General features: G+C 40.6%; 1 long non-coding RNA gene across 1 annotated transcript; it reads left to right on the top strand.

The window, feature by feature from the left end:
* Nucleotides 1-1,211: 1,211 nt before the first annotated feature.
* On the top strand, nt 1,212-25,446 carry LOC148053093 (uncharacterized). Its single transcript, XR_015708856.1, has 3 exons — nt 1,212-1,424; nt 18,110-18,305; nt 24,649-25,446. It is a non-coding gene; the product is annotated as an uncharacterized LOC148053093 (long non-coding RNA).
* Nucleotides 25,447-25,895: the final 449 nt, after the last annotated feature.

Below are 25,895 nucleotides of genomic sequence, written 5' to 3'. Positions count from 1 at the left end.
AAATTACCGGTCATTAAAAACAATGCTTTTCTGCTTCATAAAGGTGAACTATTGAAAAGGAGCTCATCCGGAAAAGATTAAAAGCTAATCAAAGTAATTGGATTGCCTAGGATTGCTCAGAGATGATAAACCTCTCCAGAAGTCACACAGGCAGACGAACAAGGTACTGCTGAGCTGGGTGGGGGTAGAGGGAGGTGGAAAGAGGCTGTTCTAAGTGCTCTGTGGATGCTCTGGCACCATGATAAGTCTACTGTAGTCAGCTTTATATTATGAAATGATGTATTTGAAACTGCATTGAAGCCCTCACTGTCTGTCAATGCCTGCTTCACTCCTCTGCCAAAAAGTGACAAGATCTGTCTTTAAAAAATTGATGTGATTTAAAATGTAAAGAAAAATTGTTTCAACTCTTGCCCAGCAAATATCACACAATGGATTTCAAGAATGACTCAGATGTTCTTCATGAGATTACACGATCTAATGCATGAAAGGAAAAAAACCTCCAAACCCTTGAATTTCCTGTAAGTTTCTGCAAGTTGTCAATACTGGATCAAACATTTCTATTTATCTCCTGAAAGGTCAAGTTTTACTTTTAATGTGATGATACCTCTTAGTTCCTGACAGATCATTTCCATGAATCAGATGGAATCAGGGTTAATAGAGCCTACGGGCCTGTGTACAAATGGCTGAAAAATTCCACCTCTCCACCCTCCAGCATACATCAAGTATGAATTTTCCACAGTACCAAATTCAGTATTCAGGTACGCATAAATTTTAAAGATTATCTTTATTTTTTCATTCATTTGGTGGGTATAAATGATGAATGATGGGACAAACCGTGTATTTCTCATTCCTCTTTTTGTTAGGTTAAACTACTAGGTTAAGATTGCTCAGAGCAGATGGTGATGTTGATCACTTTGAGCTTCAAGGCAGGCAAAGAGACATACTTTGTAGGATCCCCCCACTGCTCTAAGCATAAATCTGCTGTCTCTGAAAAAAAAAAAACAAAACACATCTTTAAATTGAGCTTCTAAAAAAGAGACAATAAAAAATCCCAGTTCTTGCAAATGCTGATTCCATAAATTCAGTATCAGGGCTCTGTAGGCACTAATAGGTCTTAATGACCCTGATTAGCCTCACCTGGGGGCCCAGGAGCCCAATTTCAGGTCAGCCCTGGGTGTGTCCCCACCTCCTGTACCCAGCACGTAGCTGTGCCTGTCTGCTACTTTGCCTCTGGCCCTGTCTCCTGGCTGGACCTTAGATTTATACTGCAGTCTTGCTTCAGGATCTATTTCTTCTTGCTCTGGATGGACCTTGAGGTTTTGTCTGGAAAATCCCCCTGGCTGAAAAATTTGCTTTGAGAAGTGTGGTTTGGAAACATGGATTTTGTTTTGATTCTGTGATCTGCAGGCTCAAGAAGGATTCAGGTACTTCTTAGTTTCAAAGCAGTTTCTTATCCTCTATGGTCTGATGTATACGATGTGCAAGCAAATGTGAAGTCACATATATGTGCTGGGTTTAGGAACGGTATTAGAATAGGCAGGTAACAAAACAATTATGGAAGAATTGTGATGCTTGGAAAATAATAGTTATTTTTGAGATAGATATGAGAAAAACCCATTACTAATTCTTAAAGGAAGCTCAGTAAAGCACACTTACTTGATGTTATTGTAATCTGGCATGTAATCTTGCTGTGAGGCAAAAATTCCTCCCAAATCAATTCCAAAGTCTGCCCAACAAAGAGAGAAAGTTTACAATAATATGCCACTATATGTCTTGATGTATGAATCAAATAGCTGGCCGAGGGCAGGGAACAGAGGCTCAGATGCCAGGCTGTTAGTATTCGAATTTAAAGGTCACAGAAACTGATGTAGGCTCCATCAAAATTGTATTTCTAATAATGTTTGGGTTCTCATATGTAATGTTTGGGACTGGAATTTAAGGAAGAAGTTTTGGGTTTTTTGACTTGGCTATTGGCTTAGTGGGTAGCTGTGGTTACTTGCATGCTTCCTTGCTTTCTCTCTTTGAAATGAAAGGATAAATGCCAGTGTCTTCTGAAAAACATTTTGATACCTGAAGATGACAAGCACCACATAAGGCAGTCATATTATTTAGATCATACATGAAGAATTACTGATTATAGCTTCACAGTTAACAGGTCCAAACACCTGAAAAATCTTTAGAATTCATCTAACTGCACACTTCCCTCCTACTGAGTCTGCAGGAGTCAGTTAGGTTGTGCTCACTCTTGTTTCACAGGTGTGTTGAGTTGAAAGTAGTTCTCCAGGTGTCTAAGGATGCACAGGTGTTTGCAACTGTGGAAGCTGCTCTGGTAAATTTGTAGTTAAAGGAACATACCCCAGTAATGCCCCTGCAATACAAGGATCCCTTTGTGATTTTCAGAAATAGGCAGGAGTAGCCTCTTGCTACAGATTTCAGGAGCGATGTTCATATTTCTTTATGGGAAATTGCTAATTGGAGTATAGAACAAATATTTCCAAGTGTTCGGTGGGGACACTTGGAGCTGTTTTTCTTACATTGTTTGGTGGAATATTTACTAAGTAAATATTTTTATTTATTAGAAGTTACTTTGAAAACTGCAAAATAAAGGTGCTGAAGCTTTTAAGTCATACATTGGTATAACTTTCTACTTGAGTAGATATTTCCTGATACAGAGATATATGTGTACGTGTGTGTGTGTACGTGTATGTACTCATATATACTTACTGTGGTGGTAAACTTGTTAAATATTTAGGATTGAAATATCTGGCTAAGAATTTATCGTCACTAAAAGAACATTCCTTTCGACTAAAAGCTAACAGCCTGTGTTTCTAAGTCCCCCTTCTGAGCTAAGATAGTTGGGCTCCACCAAGAGCCACCTCTCCATATTGTCATGTTATTTGCTTTCTGATTCTTTAGAACTGTGGCAGTTAGCTAGCTACTTAAGGAGCCCATCCCTCCCAGGGACGGATACCTGGCTTTGTTAACACTGAAGTGATGGTTTTTCCTCACCTCTTTGCTTTTTTCTGAAACGGTGTATAGGTTGGGTGTCTGCAATCACTTGGCAGATAACAGGGGAGCAGAGGGGGAGATGCTGTCTGAATGCTCTCTCACTATGATCATCATTAATAAAGCTTCTGTCTGACCTGTCCTAAATTGTACTTGCTTTACTATGCAGTTGGAGTCCCCAGAATCTCTGACACATACTCATATATACTCTGTGTGTGTGTGTGTATATAAAAAAATTCCCGTGAACAGGAGGAGACAAGGTCTAGTACGATTGGGTTATATTTCTAGTACGTTACTGCTTTACTCCTCTTGAGTCTGTTCTATGTAATACTTTTACATTTCTCTTTGAGGAAGGAGCACTTGTTCTTCATTGTTTGCAAGTTCAGGACTTAGAGTGTAACTGAGCCTGACCAGTTTGCGTTTGGGAGGTATCAGTAGCAACAGTGATGTGCAAGCTTACATAATTGTATTACAGTGAGGGATTTGTCCGTGGCTGGTGGAGGAAAATAAGGAACGTCTTATCAACTCTTGATGTCATATGGGCACAACTGATAAGCGATTCACCTATGGCCTAAAAAGCAGTGACCTATGTGAAATGAGGTCAGATTTGGCAATCCGTAGAAGTGGGTAGCATTCAAATACAGTTTTTGGATTGCTGGAATATCACAAAGGCAGGTATTGGATGATGTGCTGAATCAGACCAACATTGACCAACATATGAATCTGTCTGTAAATTGCCTGTTAGCTCATCAAATGCAGGATCATACAGATTGTACTAGGAGCTAGCATTTAAATTGATTTAAAATTTATTTTTCTAATACTTTGGTACCACAGCAGCCAGAAATGTCTCAGCACTTGTTTTTCTAAAACTATTTTGCCTGGGATAATAACACACATTATTCTGTCCTTGAGATTGAATTCAGTTCCATCAATATGCAGAAGCAACTGCTTTTTCTTTTGAAAGACTGTGGAAGGACGTTAGCAGAAGCTGTTTTCTTTAAGTTCTTCATGGTCGTTCAAAACTTCAAATTATGTTTTTCTACTGAAATAGCCCTTTAGAGATATTTTTTTATGGATGTGATGACTGGCTTCTGGAATCAGTGTAAATGCATTATGAAGCAATGACAAGATCTTGGAGATGTAACATTGTTCAACCTCCGGTAGTATGGCGAGTTGCTGACGTGCTTTGATGTAAATGCCAAGGATTTGACAGCATATTTATTGAACAAAGCTATTGAAGAAAATAACAAATATGTGAATTAAAAAGCAGGGATGAAGATGCGACGGAAGGACTGATCTAGCAGAATGTTGTTCAACTGTGTTGTCCATACATAATAGAAGACAATCTTCCTCCACTCCCCCTGCCCACACCCCCCATTACTATTTGGGAAAATCGTATTCACCTAGGTTTTTTTTTTAAATATTATAGGAATGAAATTACTTGATTGTCTGCAAAAGAGCTGTAGGAATTTGGCTGACAGAACAGGAGAACTAAAATCAGCCTCAGGAGAAAACTGAGCAAATTGGAGCTGGTGACTGGGGACAGATTCTGTTCTGAATTTTACACTTAATATTACGTTGCTCACCATTAGAAACTGCCTTTCCAAAATGTCTTGCTGTGCTTTCGCATTTCAGACCTTAATTGACTGTTGGGCTGTCTTTTTTGTTGCAGAAAGAGTATTCACAGGGAACGGTTTATGTTTGGGGGGAGGAAAAAAACAAGCTGTGCACCTTAATGTTAGATTTTATGCTTGCTGAGCCCCATTTTTACCTTGAAGAACTTAAGCCAAAGACATTTTCAGGCTGTCATTAAAAAAAAAAAAAATGCAGAATGTGAGTTTGTGACTTCAGGACTGCAAAACAAGCAAAAGTATAGGTGATTGTAAAAGGCAAGCTTCGTTAGAGCCAAGCAACCAAAGAGAGTGAACAGATGGAAGAAAGTCAGTCATCTGCTTTTGTTGGGATTCAGATGATCTTCTTCACTGCTGAAGTATTTTAATAGATATTATGTTTTCACAATAGTCACTAGATGTAGCTAAAAACCCAATAGTTAATTAAGCCAAAAGCAATGTTCCATGAGAGCACTTCAGCTTTTGGCTGTAAATAGTTTCATATGTTTGGTGCAGGGGCTTGAGAGTGTATCATTCTGCATGTCACTGTCAAAGTGATCTTGTGGTTGGTGCTTCTCCACTTGAGACTGCTTTTGCACCTTTCTGTAGGTCATACCACCCACAGGCTTTGGTAGTCATTGCTCTGGACTCAACTAGGATCTGATTTGCCACCGATTCTGAGTAATCATGTGCATGCGTCGGGCGTAGTGAACACCCCTATCTGTGGATGTCAGAACTCAGTTGCTGTCTGGAAGGTTTTGGAAAGTTTTGGAAAGGTATGTGTTATGGCAACTTCAGAACTCTACTCTACAAATATGAAAGTGGAGGAATAGTGTAAAGGATTAGAAAAGAGGATTTCCTGGGGAATGGATTTGGCTTTAAATAAGATGATTGGTCGCATAAATGATGCTTGAACAAATGTTGTTGTGATGAAGCAGTTTTTAATCAATGTTGTTGGATGGTGCAGAGTGGTTATTCCTGGGGGTTAGAGGTCTCTCCAAGCAGAATTGATCCAGTATAATTAATGACAAATGCTGCTCAGTGTAGACAGTGTGAAAATAGTGAAAACTCTTTCTTGCCAGGGCAAGTCAAACAGTGCCCACGCAAACCAGGCCCTGGTTTGTGACATTTGCTCAGCTTCAGAAACAGTAGTTTTATATGCTTCTTTAGCATGACACAGGTATCTTTATACCTTGAATCACTGAAGTATCCCTGATTACAGAGGCTTGCATCAAGTAGAGATCTAGGTGCTCTAAAATGATTCCTCACAATTGCCTCATCTCCCTTTGCCTATTAATTTGAGATCTGCACTTCTGAAAAACAGATCACCAGAACAGGACAGACTAAGAAGCTTGGAAGAATGTCCCAGTCCTGATCGCAGAAGGACTAAGCCTAATTCAGCCTTCACATCTGTTTATGATGCTGAATAAACAGCTCTGTACCTTGAAAAACTGTAGCAGGTCATAAGAAGCCATTTTAAAAAGCTGAATTAAAGGAGAAATCAGAACGTCTAGAAAGCGGCTTTTCAAAAAGCTCTTTAATGAACAAAAGAAACAAAAATCAAGGAACAGGCAGAAAATTGTCTAAGCATCACTAATCTCAAAGGGTGACTTGTCAGCAAATGAACTGCATGGGAGATAAATGTGGTCAATGGAAATGTCAGTATAGCACAGAAGTGGGGACAGGTTACAGTTCAGGCTGAACACTCGGAACCCCACTGAGGCAGGTGACCTGCAACAGAAGTTTTCTTCAGTTAAAACTTGTGGTGTGCTACAAAGGTGACCTTGAAAATTGCATCAGAAAAGACATTTTGCTCCTGAGGTACTGATAGTTCTGTTATAGGGATAGTGTCTGATGCAGCCAAATGTAATATAAATCGTGCTTATGGCTGGATGGCCCAATGCCAAGCTGCTGATCGTAGCCTTTAGTCATGCGGGGTTTTTTTCCAAGCTCCAAAGTGTCAGACGAACCGTTCGGAGTACCAAACAGCATTTGCCTTTTCTCTATGAGTTATTCCAAGACTTAGAAATATCTAGAGACCAAGAGCATTAGAGTATATGGACCTGCCATTCTACTTGCAGTGCTGTCTCCAGTGGGTTTGTAGGCGTGTGTTAAAATAGACAGGACACTGGGGATCTGACATCTGCAGTGCATTTACTCCTGTTCCCAATGATGATGAACACTACCCTGGCAGAGCAGCAGCATTCTGTCCTCAGTTGCTGCCGCTTTTCCTTGAGCATAATTAAACGGAGTGCAGACATAGGGAGAATCAGCCTCTAGAGCCATATTTGCAGCTCTGAATTAATTTGCAAGATAAGTCAGGAAATTTATAGAATTGTTCCAGTGCTCTGAGGAAAGATTAAGAAAATCCATGATGCCATAATGTTAAAGCAAGTTGCAGCCCTTCCGAAGGGCAAAGGGATTTTTACAATGCCTACATATGCACCCTGTAAAATTAAGATAGTGTTCATAGACAATAGTATTCAAAACCTCACCAGTATTTCAGTCTTTTGAATTACTTTACTTATCTCCGACCTATATTACCTTGAGTACTGCAAATGCTGAGATTAACACATTGTGATCCTGAATGTGCAGTAGTGATTAGGAATGTTGTAGGTATGCTCAGTTGATTGAAAGAGTTGGTGTAGTGCTGTGGGAATAAGGGGAGTATTCAGTATGCTGGAGACCTTATCTCCCTTTGCCTGCTTCAGAAAGGAAGGTTAAAATTCTCTTAGTTCCTAAAAGAAGTTAGGGTGTGCATAAATGTCAACTCAGAAGGCTTCATGCAGGTTAAAGAAAATGGGGATAAACAGCAAATATGATTTGGGCTCTTTTGATAGCATGTTTCTTTTTGTGAAATGTTTTCCATGCTATTTAGACATCTGGCTGGCCTGTGATGACCATGTCACAATCAGGACTGTGTTGTTCTTACTGGCATCTGGCTATGCAGCTGTGTCCTTTCCTCCTGGGTGGAAAGATTGCTACTATCATCCCTACCTCAGCTTCATCAGTGTTGTACAGTTATGCTGCAGTTTACTTCAGGCTACACTTGGATCCATTTAAAATTAAATCTTGGCAAAGAATGTGGGCATTCTTAATGCTTTGTCAGAAAGGCTTCTCCTTGTGTTGACTGACTTGATGCTGAGTAGTTCCAGCTGGCTGCCTCTTGTTCCAGGTGGCAAGAAAAGTATTTGTCTTTACCTGTATTTGCATTTCGACACAGCTCCCTTCGTGGCCTGGGAGCCCAGTTTGAGTAGATGCTCCCTTCATTTACAAGAGAAATGCCATTGGAAGGGAAAGCTCCATGAACCTGTTTTCGATTTGGCATTTAATCCCATAGCCCAGCAGTCCACTTAGCCTAATTAGTCACTCAGCAGGGCTGTGGGTGGAAGGACCACCAATTTTTTGAGATTCAGTCTGTACAAGAGCAGAGTAGACATTACCAGACTACCTGTACAGATCTGATGGTCTTGGTCCCAGCTGCATTGTTGCATTAAATAATGGATAGTTTTTGTTGCATTTGGCCTTTTTGGAGAAGTATGAGCAGGTTAAGACCGTGCTGTGAGTGCACCACTGGCAGAGTGGTGAAGGCAAGCCAGTGAAATTTTGCATTGTGAAATTTCGCATTGAGAAATTGTGCACGTGGAAAAAGTGCCTAAAGGAGTCTTTTGAAACCAATGTCAGTCTTCTCTAGTTTGAAAACAGCAGGACTTCTTAGCAGGGAGACGTCCTGTATGGGGTTCAGAAAAGCTACCACAAAAAGGAAACCAGGTATGTGAGTTAAATGTTTCCGTATAGTTTTCGGTCCTTTCAGATGGGCTGAAGTGTGTTGGAGTCTGGCTAAAACTGTAGTTCCAAATCATGTCCATTTAGTGTCTTCTGCCAGAAGGGAGAGAAGTAGAGGCAGAGCTTCCTTGGGAGCAGAAGCCTTCCTGGAGCTCCCCGCTGTGCCGAGGCCATGTGTGCTCCTGTGTGCTCTGTCTGGGGTGCAACACTCGCCCTCCCTAAGCTCTCTCCTGGGGGTCCACACAATTCACCAGATCCCTGTGAGGAAACTCCCGGTCCTTTGGCTCTGTGAGATGAGGCACTATGTGGGATGTTCAAATGTGCTGTTGTTTTTCTATGTGAATTTAAGAAGCTTACCCTTCATCCCATTTGAAGTGTTTGGTGCTTACGCAGGTCTTTATAAAAAACCTCAGTTACCTTCCGTAGCAAAGATGTGTGACTTACTGCCAGGTAATTACTCCTTTTGTAATATACTGAGGTTGGCTTTAATCTGTGAAAATGCCACTTTGGAAAGCGTATGTCAATGGATGAACCCGTTGAACTTCTAATTCACTGAAATCTCTTTTATAGCCTATTTTAAACCTGATTTACTGGATTGTTTGCAAATGGCGCATTTCAGTTTCTGAGTGCCTGGTGCTGTGAATCCATTCCTTGTCTGTTCATTCTGCATCCGCATGAGTGCTCCTAGGGAGTATTCACGTAATCAGTACAGCCATTTCATGCAGCACGGATCTTGGAGGATCTTGTGAATTTTGTTAAATGTAAGATAAACTACTCAGCCTCCAGCTTTGGCTTTCCATTCAGTAATGTACTGCATATGCTAAACGTGCCACTGCTGTGAGTTTAATCTTGAGCACCAAAAATACCTCTGGTAACATTAAAGTAGGACAATTAGTCTAAAGTTTACATTATTTACTCCTGCTGCAAAGAAGGATAATGTCAGTGCCTCATCTCTATGTTAATCTGATCTGTGTATTTGCTGCCTCTCCAATTAACTTTTTTCAAAAGTTAATGAGAGGAAACATCTTGCTTTCTTTTTCCTTTTAAAGATAAATTTGTTCTGTGTCTTAGAGCTGCCCTTGTAGATTACTGGATGGTTAATCAAAGCTGAGGCTTAACATTTCAAATCCAGATGTTTTCAGCAGCAAATGCTAGCGGGTCACTAAATGCACTTAGCCTAGATTTAATATGCCTTAAAGCAATTCTCTTTGATTGTAGAGGAAACAGTTTTCAAGTTAGCATTTATCTTCTGTTTATCATTGCCTTTCCTTAGACTTTTGAGCTAGCACAGATTTACAGTGCTCTCTCAAACTGCCTGGCAGGTTTGCAGCAAGCAGGGTATATTCTAGTACATTATCTAGAGGAAGAGGGGCAAATCTTCAGGTGGTGTACAACCACTATTGATTTGCTCTGTTTGCAAAGCTACATAGTAGTCTGTCTAATCTTATCAAAACATCTGGCTTTTACTACTGCTAGGTTTTTTTTTCATTTGATTCCTGGAAATGTGAACAGTAGAATAGGGTTCTGATTTTCCTCTGTGGTTCAGGATTGTTTGCTGGAAAACTTGGTATCTGTTAGTTAGATATCTGTCACTTAGTACAGCAAAGTCTACTAAATCAAATAAAATTTCAGCTTGTTAGCAAGGGGATACAGGCTGGGCTTCAGCATTCACTGATTTCCAGCATTTGGGAATGCTGAGGCTTAGCTTGGTCACCTTTTAGCTGTACTTTTTGAGGAGATAGGTTAACACTTCTGTTGCTGTGCAGAAATATTCTCTATCATTTGCTGGGGAAAAAAAAAAATAGTGTGACAGTCTTTCTATGTTTTTTCATGTTTTTATAGCTTTACCTTGCTATGTAGTGCTAACCAATTCCTAGTGATTTGTTTTTGTACAGCTAAAAACATAGCATGAAAGCCAGAGATAACGGTACAAATCCTTTCTTGCTTTTCCACATCTATGATATGAAATGTCGTGCTGCTCCCTGTTCAGCTGGTAATGCTTCAGAGTATTGGAGTGAGAAGCTGTAAAATAGATCCTTGATAATGCATGTCTGTGAATTTAATGGTTATGAGTAGATTAACCTTGATCCAAAAGGAGTGACAACCTTGTCTTGATTTATAACAAGTAGTTATGTTACCAAAGAGGTTTAATCGGCTTTGAACGTTCTTCTTTAAATATGTGTTGTATTGCATTGGCTGCTGTACTCTTCATAGAAAAATTGTCAGAATTTCTCCGAGTAAACATCAAGTGACCTCCAAAATAGGTAGTTGGCTCTATTTAAGTCTCGGCATTTATCTCACATTGGAACACCTGATACAGATGTTTGATAACTGCTCACTGTTTATTTCCTTAAATAAAGGAAAGCTGCACAGATTCAGAAGGCAGTTATATATATTCAGAGCAATTAAGTTTTGTTAGCACTGTTCTGACCTTTCTCTGAAGAAATCTCACTTTTCAGAAATTCTAGCATCTTGATTCCCCAAAATACTGTAGATAGCATAAGCAGTATAAAGTTAGAGGGATTATATTCCTTAGTAATAAATCTTAATGGAAGAGAGCATTGAAACAAGACATTAGCACTGTGACAGTGTATCTGTTAACATTGGGTTTTGCAAGCATCAGAAGGCACCTGAGTGTACTGCTGTTGCATGGCAGCTTGAATGCTCAGTGACCTCTAGTTTTAAGTGGATTTAAAATTTTAAAAGCCAAAACCATTTCACTGGGCTAAATAGGCTATGCTTTGAAGCAAAATGTTATTGCCTGTCTTGCCGTATCTTCACAATTGAAAACTGCTTATGGCTTCCACGTTCTCCTGCCCTTTTCTTTAATTCTGCATGAAGAGTATGTTGAGAGGAATAGCAATAACGGGAGAATATCTTGGGCTCCTGGGATAAGAGGTGAGAAGCTGTTATTAATCTCTCTTAATAGCTGTATTTTCAAAGATCGCATTTGTTGAAGTTCAGTGAATGGCAAATGGCTTTAAAATGGTAGAAAACGATTAGGAATGCAATCTATATTAAAATAAATAACTGGTGATAGATGATTTTATTGCTCTGTTCTTACACTCTAAAGTTATGATATAGATTTTATAGCCTTATTAAAATTGAAAGGACAAAGTAGCACATTTAGAGTTTAGATTTTAATACTGTTCCATGTTACCTGAAAATAAAATCAAATATCAAGCCCATAATGGATATATTTCATTTCATTTGCGTTACTGGCTGCACTTCAGACAAGCTCACACTGCAATTTCCATCCCTTCTGAACAGCAGTTTACTTGGCAAGAGGAATTTGAAGATGCTGATTAGGTTTTTAACTTTGCTTTCCACCACCAGACAGATCTAGTAGGGCTGAAAATCTGTGCCTGCTGTCTTCTGTGAGATGCAGGGAGGAGCAGGGAAGGAAGAGCTGGGAAGTTACTGGAGGATCGTGGCTTTGTGGGAAGGCCTACGATGCCTCCAAATTTCCTAAATGCTTGTAAGGATCAGCATGTTAAAGCCTTGGGTTTTTATGTCTGTTGATGACAGATCATTAAGGACAAGCGTGTCCCTCAGTTTCCTGCGTAACCGCAGAAGAGCCCCAGTAACACTTGCTTCTAACTCAGAAGTTCTCTAAGCCAGAGTACATCTGGTAGAAAGGTTTCTGGTATACCAAAGTCATTTCAAACACTGTAGAAGTGTGCTGAAAACATAGCTGACCTACTTTTTAACTAGCTAGCTCTGAAATAAGCAGATGCCTTCTTACTCAAGTTTTCCTTATGCGTTCTCTAACACAGCTTCCTAAGGACCACTGCCCAGTATTTGTATTTGAATAGTTTAATGTTTAACATTTCAGCTTTCTATTACATGTTTGCTTATTTTCCCTGTTAAGTCAGTGACGTACTGTCCTTTACTGCCAACGTATTGGTGTATCTATTTCTTCCTGATCTTACTGGTTATTAGTTGTAAGGTCTTCTTGCATATTTTTATGTATCTTCAACTTTTTTGCGCTTGTCTATCTGTCTCGCAGTTGGCACCATCTGTATCGTACTGCACAGGAGCCTGTCTCGGAGAGAGATGGGTGCTGAAGAGCTGCAGTGCAGAAAGCCAAATGAGCTTCCACACTGCTCACCTTGCAGCCTTGTGGCAGGGGACCGTGCCTGACAGGGATTTTATTCAGCACAGAGACATCAAGTGACAGCAGCGGGTGTTGCAGTTGTTGCACATAAGCAAGAGGGCAGTCCTCAGTTTTCTCAGCTTTCTTGGCTTCTTTGCAAAACAGATTTATCTGCGATACAAAAGAAAATATTGGAGCTTAGCTAGATCTTCAGAGACAAAGGGCACAAGTCTTCCTTATTCTGCAGTTACTTAAGAGGGTTTGGGATTTATTGGTAATGCAGGTGAGTTACAGAACATCAATTTTCAGTAGCGCTTGTGTTACCAGTAGCTCTGTCATACACCAGAACTGCAGAAAAGCACTTATGTGACTATGGTAATGCTTCAGCTACAAGCTACAGGTGAAATAAAACTGCAGGCAGTCTGTCTATAGAAGTGTTATTTATATGAATATCCTTGATAGTACTTTAAAAGCTGCTTTTCTTCTGATGTGGAAAATTTTAAAGGATGCGCAGATGGGACCTTTTCACAGCTGGATGTAGGCATAGCACACTATGTTAGAATTTTTGGCCCCTGTGCAGTCTGCAGAACAGCTCCCGTGTCCTAGGGCAGGGCACAGCTGCAGTCGCGGCGTCTCCCGTGGGCTGTGACTGTGCCTGGCTGACATGCCCTGCGGTAGGGACCCAAGGAGTCCAACATCCTGGCTGAGGAAGGACATGGGCACTTGGGAGGTGATGCATCTGCACAGCCTCCTATATGGGGGTGCGTGAGCCTCTCTGAAGCCTTTTCCGCTTGGCTGACAAGAGCATGCAAACATCTCGTGCTCCAAAACACTGGTTTTGTGACAAAATTCATGAAAAGAGGAAGAACTTGCTTTGTTCTCTTACCTACTATGTATTTTTCTGGTTGCGAGCATATATTTTCACCATTCAGCTGTTCTGCTGCTTTATAATTGTGATGATCTTTGAAGCTGACTGAACTGGATTGCTTGTGCCTTATGCGTGGAAAGCCCTACAAATTATTACCTGGCTTTGAAATTGAAGGGTTAATAAATTTATGAAAAAACAGATCCTGTGGTTTAAGATAGTTAATGTCACAGGACACGGGATTCACTAGTATTCCCTGTTTTCTGCTAGGCTCTGTGAATTTAACCGCTTATGGGATGTGGCTGTGCAGTGAGAACAGTGGCTGTAAGAAATGGAAATCCAATCTGTAAATAACTTTCTTAAAATCACCCTTTCCACGCTTGACTTCCGTCACTGTTTACTCACTAGTTCAGTTACTGCCGATGGGATTATGAGATGTTACTAGGAGAAAACCTGCTATTTGAGAGGCGAGCAGTGCTGTTAGGAGGAGGAGGGCGCCACGTCAGCATTGTAATTTGGGATTTGTTAGTGCTGTTGGAGCAGCAGACCCTGCCTCGGCGGCTTACGTAGGTGGTTTCTCTCCTCTTTCCCTTCCTGTCAAAGCTCCCAGGCATTGGCCTCTGTTTTGGCATTTTTAACCTGATGCGATTTCCAACTGCTGCCAAACGTATGGTTTGCAAAACTTGTGAAAAATGAATTGCTGGTGTTAGCTTCCTAGTAAAATAAATGATCCTGTGGCTGTAGAAATGTGAGGGTTTAATCAGTGACGAAAATATGTATAATGGTGAAAACCATGATAGTTTAGTACTCATAACTTTCAGAAATTATTTGCCCTGACCAGATAATAGAAGTTCATCTATTCAATCATAAGTTTAAAAAAAAAAAAAAAAGTAAAATCCATGCTGGCTGCAACATCCAAATTGGACTTCTCAGATAATTATACTGAAAATTGTCTAAATAGTCTAAAAGCTGAAGGCTTCTGAAAACAATATACTTAATTACATGAAGATGCATTATTTAGTAGATATTCTGAGAGTTTATTTGCCACCCTTCTTGTCTCCAAAGAATTGTGCAGAAGAGACAAGCTAGTACCCAATGTTTGCTCCTCTTTAATCCATGTAGATGTTGTATATTGGTGGTGGATAATTTGTTCTCATACAGAAAACATCCAAAATGAATGGGTCATCCCACTAATTGATGTTCATAATAAATCAGTGACTGAGACACATTTCTTCATGGTCATCACCTAACTGCCCCTCTGCTTTTACTTATCTGCTTCTGCAGCTGAAAAATAACTTTTCAGGCGCTTTACTTGAGCTAATCTGGAGCGTACATGGACCAAGCGATGATATACAGTGCTTTTATTGCCTGCCAGACCTGAACAGATCATGCTTTGGCACACATTTCATCAGGGCTGACAAGCCCCTTCCAAACATGCTGGGAAGAAGTAGCCCAGATAGTGGATTGATCCTGAACGGCGATACACCCTCTGCATGTGCTCAGCTCTTGGCAGTCATTGCAGCCTTGGCAAGGATGGGTTTATGACATTCTTCCTTGCTGAAAAGGTAATGGGAAACAAGGTGGGATTTCTAGCACGTTCACGTTAGTGCTGGGCCTGAGCTATGAGGACTGGTACTGCATACGTAGGCTGAGAACTGGATCCAGGGAGAGGGGCTAAGAGCACAGAGTATATAGCACTGAGAAAACAGTCTTTAGAAAGATCCCAAACTACTAGACAATAAAAAAATTAACATTTCTTATGCATATGGTAATGTGACTTTGTTTTCCCAGGGAGGCTGAATTTCAGCACTTCATATCTGCCCAGCCTGCTCTTTGGTAATGATCTGATTGCTGTTGATTACTTGTGATTGTCATGAAGGGCATGGATATGAATAACTATAACCTGTGCGTTTTGTCATTTGGAAAAGATAATCTGTTTATCTCTGAGGACAGAAGAGCAGCTTAATTTTTCACATAATCGGATGTTCAGAAGCAGAGAGCCTTAAAGTTACGTCCCAGACTGACTGGGATTTGTGTTTTGAGATTTGTGTGTGTTTTGCATGCAAGCATTTGGAGGAAGAGCTACTTGTTTAATGAGGGGAGACAGGGAGGAATTACAGAGTTTCCTGTGAGCTTTCTTTTCTTAGGGGGAGGGGGGAAAAAAAAAATCAATCTTTCAAATATAACCTTTATTCTTCTCCCTTGCCCGTTTTAACTAAACAAGTGAAATCTTGAGCTTTCATTCTTGTATTTAGGATTCTTCTGCGAGTGGTGCAGGGGTCATATGAGTAGCTTTCATACAGTCCTAGAAATAAACCTGCTGAAATGCTCCAAGTTACTGGGCTGTCACTGTGCCCCACAGGTTGTTGCCAGTCAAATCCTGTATGCTGGTGAGCTGCTTCAGCAAAGTGCAGAATGCCTTCTGTCAACCCTGACCCTGTCAGAAGTTCAGACATGAGGATTTTCCAAACAGCATGGGTTGCCATGCTGCCCATTAGGTCTTAAAAACAATATATTTTTTTTTTTCTTAGGTAGAATGAGAGTAAAGAAAGAATTCTCAGCCGTGAGGAAACTCTTCTTCCTGGGAGTGCCTTTCCTGTGCTAGGAAAACTCAGGGGCACAACATAACTGTTGGTGGCTTTCTAATCATTAACAAAATTTTAATTTTAAGAAACGTGTGGTTTTGGTGCTACAGGCACCAAATATTGCTATGTGCAATATCTTTTTTTAAAAATTTTTTATTTCCACAGTTGTTCTTCTCTTCAGTCGCTGCCTTCTGCTGTCACTAATGAGGATAGACTGGAAGGAGTGTATCCCAAGCTTTCATCTGGATTTACAGGGTGCTTGCATGTGGCACACTGCAACACTCTGATCTGAAACTCTTACAATTGGGAATGATTAAAGTTAGAATGATGCATGTGCTTCATTGTAGCTGTCATGCTATTTCCAAGATTTTCAATCTTGATGTCCTTTCATTACGAATGATATAATGCAGTTTCTTTAACTGTGAAATTAATACCTTTTTATCATCATGACAAGGAGTTACCCCAGAATGATTCTGAGAATATTTAAGCTTATTTTATAGAAGTTTTTGTCTCCTCTGCAATTCATGACTGTGAAACACACATGAACTGCAGGAGCAGTTGCCTCCTGCATTTAGACAAAGACAGCTTATGCCCTCTGCTCAGCCAGTACTTTTTTAGACTCGAGCTGGATGATGAATGCAGGGGAAGGGTGGAAAGGCAGAGAGAAAGTTGGAACTCAGGAAATAAAGTACAGGTTAAAAGTAGTTTAATTTCTCAGTAGACATTGCTATTAATAACACTGCAGGGTTTTTGACAGCCTGGACTTCTTGCACAGGAGAAGTTTGAGTTATAACTTGACAAACCTGTTACTGTAAAGTGGGGCCAGGGAGTCTTACTGTTTTGGTAAAGTCTTTCTGTGCCATCCATATGTGGTAAAAAGCAAACTGGATAAATTCTGGACAGAAAAGACACAGGCAAGACCTGCTCTTGAACTCTTCAGCCACCATTAAAGCTACTCTGTGAGAGAGCAGTCTTGATCATTTGGAAGGTTGTGCTGAAGAAGGGCAAACCTTGGGGTTTGTTTTTTTTTTTCTGGCAGAGGCAGGCTGTGTGAGCTTGTGTTTTTATTTGGGGTTTGGTATTGGGTTTGGGTGTGTGTTTGTGTGTTTTTTTTTTTTTTTAATTAAATAGCTGCTACAATGTGGAAAACAGGAGCTGTTCAACTGCAGAGGCAGGAAGGCTGGTGGTTTCTGGGGTGCAACCTCAGGATGGTGGGCAGTAGGAGGCTGGGTGCACCATCTCGGCAGGGCTGTCTGTGTTCTGTAAATAGAGAGTCTGAAGTGGCAGCTTAGGTATTCTGGGTTTTTTTTGTTCTATGTTCTTTCATCGGCTTTAAAAACTAGATGGCATTTTTGCAAACTGAGTAGCGCTGAGTGTGGGAATGCGTTTGTTTGCCTCTTCAGCGAGGGTTAACTGCTACCTGAACCGACGTGCTTTTCAGAGAGAGATCCTGCCTCGCTGCACACCCAAGCACGATGGGCTGCCGTTATGGGCCCGTATGATACTGGCCATATGCTTTCTCATAGCTTTGAGCACACAGAGAGTATAGCTGTAATGTGCATGTTGTCCCTGGAGGCAGATTTGCTGCTCTCCTGGAGGTCAGTGCAAGCGTACTCTGCAGGCTCAGGATCAGCAGTGGCAAAGATGTAGGTGAAATAAGTATTGTAGGGAGTGAGGCAACACCTTCTGTTCCACCAGTTGATGGAGGTGAGAAGAGACAAGGTTTGTCTCTTCTGGACATACCAGTTGCTCCAGTAAAAGAATATTGCTGCTTCTGCAGTCCTTGTGAAGTGCAGGAGCCAGTTTTAAATAACCATTACATGTTGCAGAAACTCTTTAGAAAGATGATAGGCTACTTACGAATGAGATGTGGCAAGCTTCAGTGCAGGCCACATGTGTTGCACAGTCCCAATTACCCAGTCTAGTATTTTTTTCTCCCATAAAGTATCTATTTTTACATTATCACTCAAGTATGCTGCATGATCATATAATTACATACAGTGAGATGCCAATTAGTAGTAATGCTACAGCAGACCTTTACAAAGTCAATTTGGCATGTATTTTTCCACTGTACACATTATTGGCATTGTATTTCTCAGTAACACCTCCACTGTCTAAGTATAGAACTCACCAGTTCGATATTTCTGTTGTGTCTATACAGGAAAAACTGCTGGCAAAGACAACCTATTATTTTAAAATCAGCACTGGGGAGTTCCTACTGTGTTCATGTGAAGTTATAGCAGAAACACTGCAAAGAGCAACAGAGCTGGAGGCAGGTCCATAGCAAACATCAAATACCAAGCAGTCACTCAAGAAACAGTTGTGGGGAGCAAGCACCGAAATAACATACTTTGCAGGTAGGGATGCCTATTGGCGTGTTCTTTGAAAAGAAGGTAAGACCGGTGGGGTTTTTTTCCTATTAATTATAAACTAATAATTTATTGTATCCTTAAGTGTCTTTATTTCCAGTGAACAATGCAAGCATGTTGTCTAATGAGTAGCAATGGGGTTCAATGATGTGTTCACGCTATTCTACAAAAAACTGCTCAAATCTCAACAAAAAAAATTATAATTTCCAGTTCTTCAATCCAAAATGGTTGCTACTTCTCATTTACTGGAAGCTTCTGAAAGTGTGAGTGTTCTTTATACATGATGTTGAAATGTGCTGAAACAAGTGGGGTTTTTTCCCCAGTTACTTTGCAATTACAGTTGCTAAAGTAGTTGTAGACCTTAATCTGTTTGACATCGGTCATGCCTTTTTAAGGCTGAGAATACTGAGAGGAGGAAATCTGTAAGATGTTTATCAAAGATGCACCATCCAGACTTCTGATCCAACTTAATTTCAGCCAATGTGAATCATTGCAAGTAATACATATAGATATATAAAAGTGGATATGAGAGACTACATGTTCTCAGGCTTTATTTGTACATCAAAAGGGTAAATAAACTCCTTTTCTGTGTGCTGGCTGCAGGGTGAATAGATTTTATGCAAGGGCTTCTAGATTTGTGCTTCTGACACAGGCTGTACCTTTTTTCTTTCCGAGACGATACTTTATATTGTAAGTTATCAGATAGCTTGATTGAAGTTATTTCTACTTCTGAGTAAAAGAATGATAGTTTTAGTAAAAGGTTTGAGGATGTAATTGTGAGGAGAGTGCATATATAGAAATACTAATTATACTTCTTTTTTTAATGAACATCTGTGTGAACAAAATCATTCCTTCTATAAGTGTTTCTAGTAACAGCAGCAGCACGTGGATTGTGTCAAAGTGGATGGTTATGGATGGTTTTTCATACATTTTAAGTGTTTCTCTGAGGGGAGAAAAGGTACAGAACAGCTTCTGTTGGTCTTTCTGTGGCTCTTCAACAACATATCTAAGATAACCCTTGCAAATTTGGTTAAAAGCAGCATGCTTTGAATAGGAGATTGGTCTGATGTCCCTTCCAACCCTAAATTATCCTATGATTCTTATATTTATGTGGAATCCCATTATATCTAAAGCAGCCCCATCACTTTCTTTCACTCCATCCCACAATTCTACCATGACATAATTTCTTAAATACTTGGATAGGATACAAGGGAAGCAAGCAAATTCACACCGTAGTGTTGAAGTGTTGTAACCTAGTACGTGCCTGTGTCGTCTTTGTGTCAGATGTTCCACAAAGTAATGGTGCTTGTGTAATGTAGGAAGGCTTTTTTGAGATTGCATGTTTGCTTTTGTCAGATTGAACCATAGCACCCTGCTCACTGAAAATGCACACTTGTGGGCCTTGATTCATGTCCCTGCAGCTTAGCTCCTCGTTTTGCAAACAGAAAGCAGAGAACCTGGAGGCAGACTTTGCTACATGTTAATCTAAGAGCTGTGCTGAAGTGTGGCAACAAAACTATCCAAGTATAGGATTAGTATTTCTCTCATACATCTTGTAACCCAGCCAAACACAGCACTTTCTGAGGGGGGAAAAAAAATATACTGATGAGTATGTCTTTCAGACCTGTGAGCCACCCTCACTCGTGGTGCAAGTGCTAATTCTGCTTCAGCCATGGCCAAAAGGTACTGCACTGGGTGGCAGAGCATTCTGCTGCCATCTTAGTTCCTGGATCCACGTATGTCCTCTGGGAAAATAAGCAGATCATCTCGCTCTTGTTTCTGCCTGTAGAGAACTGCTAGTGCAAAACAAAGAGATGTCTCAAACAGCCTGGGTGCTAAAACCACAATGCAGAGCGAGGGTGGCTAGGACCCAGGACCGGATGGTGCCTGGAGTGAGGGGGAGGGAGGGAGGGACCCCTGTGGAGGGAGGGCGGCCTGGCCTCGGCCCCGTTCCCTGCGGTCTGTGAAGCCTCTTATTCCCCCCCACGCACCTACTGCCTGGGGGACATTCCTGGTATCACTCCTCTTGGTCTGACCTGTCACCCCTCTTCATTTGACTGGTGTATCTACCACTCCTGGAATGGGGACGAGAGAAGGTTCTAGAAGTCCAGAGATGGAAATCTATAAATGGGGACTCTGGCTTGCTCTCGGGGGCTCTCTCCACCGAATACCCCCGTTGGCAGGTCCAGCGCTGGATCCAGGACTGGTGATTCTCCTCTTCTTCCCTTTTTCTCTCTCCCTCTCTCTCTTTTCCACTTTTCCTGAGGTAATTAAGTCGCCAAAGTTGATAAATTGTAGTTAAGAGTACTGCATGGCCTACGTTGATTTTCCATAAAGCCACATAGCTTAGCTACATAGCTGGGGTAGATGTAATTGTGAGAGGGCTGGCGGGTATCGAATATTTGTACTCTGTCTCTATAAGAGCTTTCTACTGAAGCTGGTGTTTGTGTATGGACCTTGAGCGTCGGCCCACCTTAATCCACGCCGAGAGGATTTGCGAATCTTAGTCACTCCTCCTCCCTCCTTCCCAGGTGGGACGTGACACTGTGCTCATCCCTTTCTGTTTTACTTGGGATGTGCGTGGGGATTATGGTCAAATATACTCAAGAATGTCAGCATAGGATGCTGTAGGATAAATTATATGTTGCTATCAGAATGAGCTTATGTGGACTCTTTTGTTCCATTTCTCACAAGCTGCATGTTACAATGTCAGAAATAAGTTAGCCATCTGCTCCAGCTCCCATACCTCAACACTGTATTGACATCTACAGTATAAACAAATCTTTGTTGCCCTTGGTTTTGATGACATACCAGAGAGAGACCCTGGCATCAGATGGAGCTTTTACGTGTCCCTGTAAGACAAATAAGAATTGCTGAACAAAAGAGCTGTGACTTTACTTTAAAGGGAATAATAAAGGGGGAGGGAAGGGAGGAAAAAACCACTCAAAAGACAGTCAAATGCAGACTGCCGGTGCTTTTCCACTTGCTTCTCAGGGGAACAAGCTTGCCTCCTCCCCCTGTTCTAGTTCCCCTCCTTAACATCAGCTAGAGTCAATATTAGGATACATGGATGACAGCTCTGTAATGACACTGAATCTATTAGTTCTCTGTGGGGTTTCCTGGCAGGCAGTATCATGCTACATTAGGAAACTTCCTATGACTTTAATAAGAAATCACCAAATTGTTGATTTGCTATGGCTTTCCTTTCATTACGCTGATTAGAATGTATGGTTTCATAGAAACGTGTTCTTTATGTTCCTTCTTAGTGTTATGCATTCCTATTTTCAAAAAAAAAAAAAAGCCAAACAAACAAAACAACAACAAAAACCCCAAAGCCCCAACCAAAACGCAAAAGAAACCCAAAGCCAAACAAAACAAAAAAACCACCGCCTACAACATGACTCAAAGGAGGGTATAATTCTCATTTATGTAAGAGAAAAAGGAAAAAAATTGCAGAACAGGCACCAGAGAAAAGATAGATAGAGAAAATTAGAAAAATATTGGTCTTTTAATGAGTTGGGTAGTACTGAAGCAGATGAGGGACTATGCAGATAAAGCTGACTGACTTACTTTATAGCAGTGGATAGGATGGAACATGTGATAAAACTAGTACACCTTGTGTCCCTTGATTAAGCTTTGTACTGCAAAGCAACAGAGCTCAACTGGCATAAATTAGTGTGAGACAGAAGGTGTCACTGGTTTGAAGGGCTTTCCATTCTAATTGTGTGCACTGCTCTGCTTACATCACTTAGGAGTAAACTCAGTTATAAAATATGTGGTATTTCATAATTACTCTTTCTGCCAGAAGAGCAGCTCTGGTCCCTGCAGGCTTAGTGTGGTTTTGGTGGTATCATGGCTGGTTTATCTGCCCCAGCATTTTCCTTTGGGAATTAGGCATGGCCATTAGACGTTTCTGTCTGAACCTACTGGCAATCTCTTGCCAAGCATTGACAGTACGCTTGCTCTCTTCAGTAGTATGGCCTTGCCAAAATGCTCACTGGATGTGGGGAAACTTCTGAAAGCTGGCTGTAGCTCAGGATGGAACCGTTCCGTTTAATCCTTTACTCAAGTGAGAAGACAAATTATTTTTATGATTAATTCTTTAAGCAAATACATTCGTTATCCTCCTTGAAAGAGATTGTATAGAACCCTACTTCAATTATGACATATAGTTCTCAAAAAGCACAGCTTCTAGGGCCATAGCATACTTTCTAAAGACAGGCCCGTGACCCACAAGTCTATAAATATTTCATTTTTCATTGCTAAGCACCTACCCTTTCTAACAGCTTTGCCAAAACTCAGGTTTTCTCCAATTCTGCTGTCAATTCTCACACATAGATCAAGATTATAGTTCTTAAAACATTCAGGCACCGCAGCTGCCTTCCTGATCAAAAAATGCAAGCAGGATAGACAGCTATAGGCTGACCACAGTTCTATTTTTATTCAGCCCTGCAGCTGTTATCTCTTCGTATACATGGATGATAAAAATAGATGTCGGCACTTGAGGGGATTTTGCTCTTATTTGCCTGTGTGCATATGACATCTGATTCTCATACCCTTGGGACTCTATGCTACTATAGTAGTATAAAGGGCCTTTAAATATAACTACCTCATTTTGATGGATTACCATAAAAAGACTTGAGTATAAAGGAGAATCAATTTTGTTGTGATTTTAGTGGGAATTAAGTCACTGTAAATTCACGATAATCTTGCTCTTCTCTTCAGATTTGTGTAGGCATTAAGAACGGATTTTTTACTTCCTAGAACGGATTCTCGCAGCCTCCACCATAGGAGCCCGGCTCCTAGAGTGCTGTGCCGTACACTGGGCCTGTGCAGTTCTCAGGGGAGATTAATTTTCTAGCAGAAAGGGTTGGAAAATAGCGGCATCGAATTCTGGAAGCTCTTTGGGGCAATGGTGTTTTGTCTGTTGCCTCTCTAAGCATCCAGAGTCTGTGTTCATAACCGAATATGCCTTGTCTTGCAGAGGAGAAGATAGGAAAGGGTTTGCAATGCTGTTACGAATTACTACTTGAACAGCTTTGAGCGCTTCTCATGTGTCATGGAATTTCTTCCCAATCTCGTGCTCCGTTGGTTGTGGTTAGAACCAGCGTTGGGCTCTCAGGATGCTAGTGAGAGTAAGAGTGGTCACAGCAAAGTCGAAGGATTTAATCAGGATAAGTGGAAGAATCCTTCAGACTGGCTTGCAAAATACAGGATGAGAAAGAAACCAGCTGAGGTTTATTTCTGTTTGGATAAAAGGTGTCACCCCCACAAGCAGACTAAGGATTAAAAGGTGAATAAAAACAAGGCAAAGAAATGTTGGTATGAGATGGCTATCAGTAGTTAGCCGCACCTTTCAGTATCTGTAGAAAGCGCTTCTGTATGTGGTTAGAATCAGCCTTTATTTTCAGTGAAAATAGCTATAAAATCACTTACAAGTAGTGCAGTTATTTTCTTATTATCCTGGTCAATGCTTTTCCCCAGTTATCATTTTCCCACTTTGTGCTGTGGCATTTTGCCTACTGCTAGGTTAAACCTGCACTCCTGCACTCAAAACTGCAAAGTTTTTTCGTGTATGCTGAGATGAACGTAATTGCAAAAGAATGCAGAACGTTAACCACCAATCACCTCCCCAAACAAAAAGAACCCCAGAAACCCAAACCCCAGCAACGCTGACTTTGTAATTTCCCATGTACCTGCTCTGACAGAGTAAAGCACATTTGACTGAGGTACTTGTAAAGGAGTTGAATTCGTCTTTTTGTCTTGAACTCAATGAAATAAACATTCAACACTCAATGTAGCAGATACAGATAGTGAAGTAATACCAGGCTACTGAGTTCAGGCGATAACTGTTCTTCACTTCTCCAGTAATTTTATGCGTTTAATCTCTCTATTTTCTGAACGCTCTTTCATGGTGATATTGAACATACTTCCACTTCTGATAGTAGCATCAAAATACCTCTGTTAATGTTTTCTATGACTTAAAATCTCTAAACCTCTGCGTTTTCAAAACTGATCCAGCATTCTGCATGGATAAGATACAGACCAGTTTACAATTTTTTTTTATCTATTCATATAAAATGTCATTTTTAAAGTGATAGAGAAATATTTCTTCAATTCTTTCTTTTGTATGCTTTAGAAGACAGTGTTTTGAGCTCTGTGTTGACATCAGGGAACTTGTTATCATTTTGATCATAACAGCGATAGCCACTTCGTGTAAGAATAACAGCTGGCCACAATGTTTTATGAGTACACACAGTTTAAAAAAAAAAAAAGTAAGTACAGACCAATGATTTCTATAGCCTTTGCCTCGTTTTTTGTCATCTTTCAGGGGGTATTTCAGCTCACTTCTTTCACATTTGTCAATCCGTTATTCTGAAGAAAGGAAATCAGTGACATTCTCTGAGTTACGGATGTACTGAGCTGACTCCAGCCAGAAAACCAGCACATCAGAGCTGCTTCTAGGGAGCTATGCAAATCATTCTCTGCATCATCATTCTTCAACAAAAATCAAAACAATCCTTCTGATTTCAGAGACTTCGTTTCTATGCTCCCTGATTTCACACACACAAACATGCCACAGTGCTTTAACTGCTGACTGTCCTCTCAACTTTGGAGTTTTATCAACAATCAGGGAAAACCGCTGACTCCGTAATTAATCCACTTTGCGATGATGCTTAGCCACTTTGGGAAGAAAACATTATTATTTGGACTGAATGCATGTTTACTTAAACAAACTGACAACTAGATTTTCAGAGTGAAGCCAGTACAATCCACAGTGCACTAAAGCAGGCAGGAGATTTGTTTCTCCATGAATACTGTTCTATTCTTCTTCAAACCAACACCTAGTTTGATATGTTACTCCGGCTTCAGGTGCTTTGAAATCACCTTGTTTTACAAGCCACTTCTAGTGTTGCAGTTATCAGCACCTTAAAATCTGAATAGTCACCTTTACTCCCATTCTTTATTCTGTTTGTTTATTTATCTACAGTACTGTTTGAACAATTTCCTTTTACAAGTCTCTGCATGAACCAAATGTCACTCAGTTCAAGGAAGCTGCCCTCGTCACATTGTGCTTGTGATGAATGCTGTGTTGTCCTCTGTCAGTACTGTGTTGGAAGATACCCGTGAAAACTCAGAACAAGAACATAAATAATTCTGTTTTTTTTGTGTGTGTTTTTTTCGCACCCCCCCCGAGAATATAGATACTTTGATCCTGATAATCCTGATCCCAATAACCATGATTTCTATGCATGGTCACATTTGGGAGTTTTCTTCAGAAAAATCGTTTGGGTTTTTTGGTTTTGTTTTTAAAGTTCATAATCTAGAACTGAAGCTTTCTTTAAGGCAGTGCTTTAGTGCCTTGTGGGGGAGTCTCAGAATACCTCTGGGGTTGGAGAATATAACACTGTTCCCTCATTTTATGGAAGACTACAGGTGACATGCTGACTTTCTGTGGTACCTTGTGATAGCGCAGGGACTGACATCAGATTGCTGCACTCTCACTGTGCATTCACCACTGATCTGGCCTTCCCTTCATCTAATGATCTTGATGTTAAACGTACTAATGAATGACTA

This window comes from Nipponia nippon, unplaced genomic scaffold, assembly GCF_047370975.1.
Source record: "Nipponia nippon isolate SJK-2023a ecotype South Korea unplaced genomic scaffold, ASM4737097v1 scaffold_4, whole genome shotgun sequence".
Classification (NCBI taxonomy): Eukaryota; Metazoa; Chordata; class Aves; order Pelecaniformes; family Threskiornithidae; genus Nipponia; species Nipponia nippon.
The sequence above is the reverse complement of the archived record's forward strand: the minus strand, read 5'-3'. Positions and strand labels throughout refer to the sequence as shown.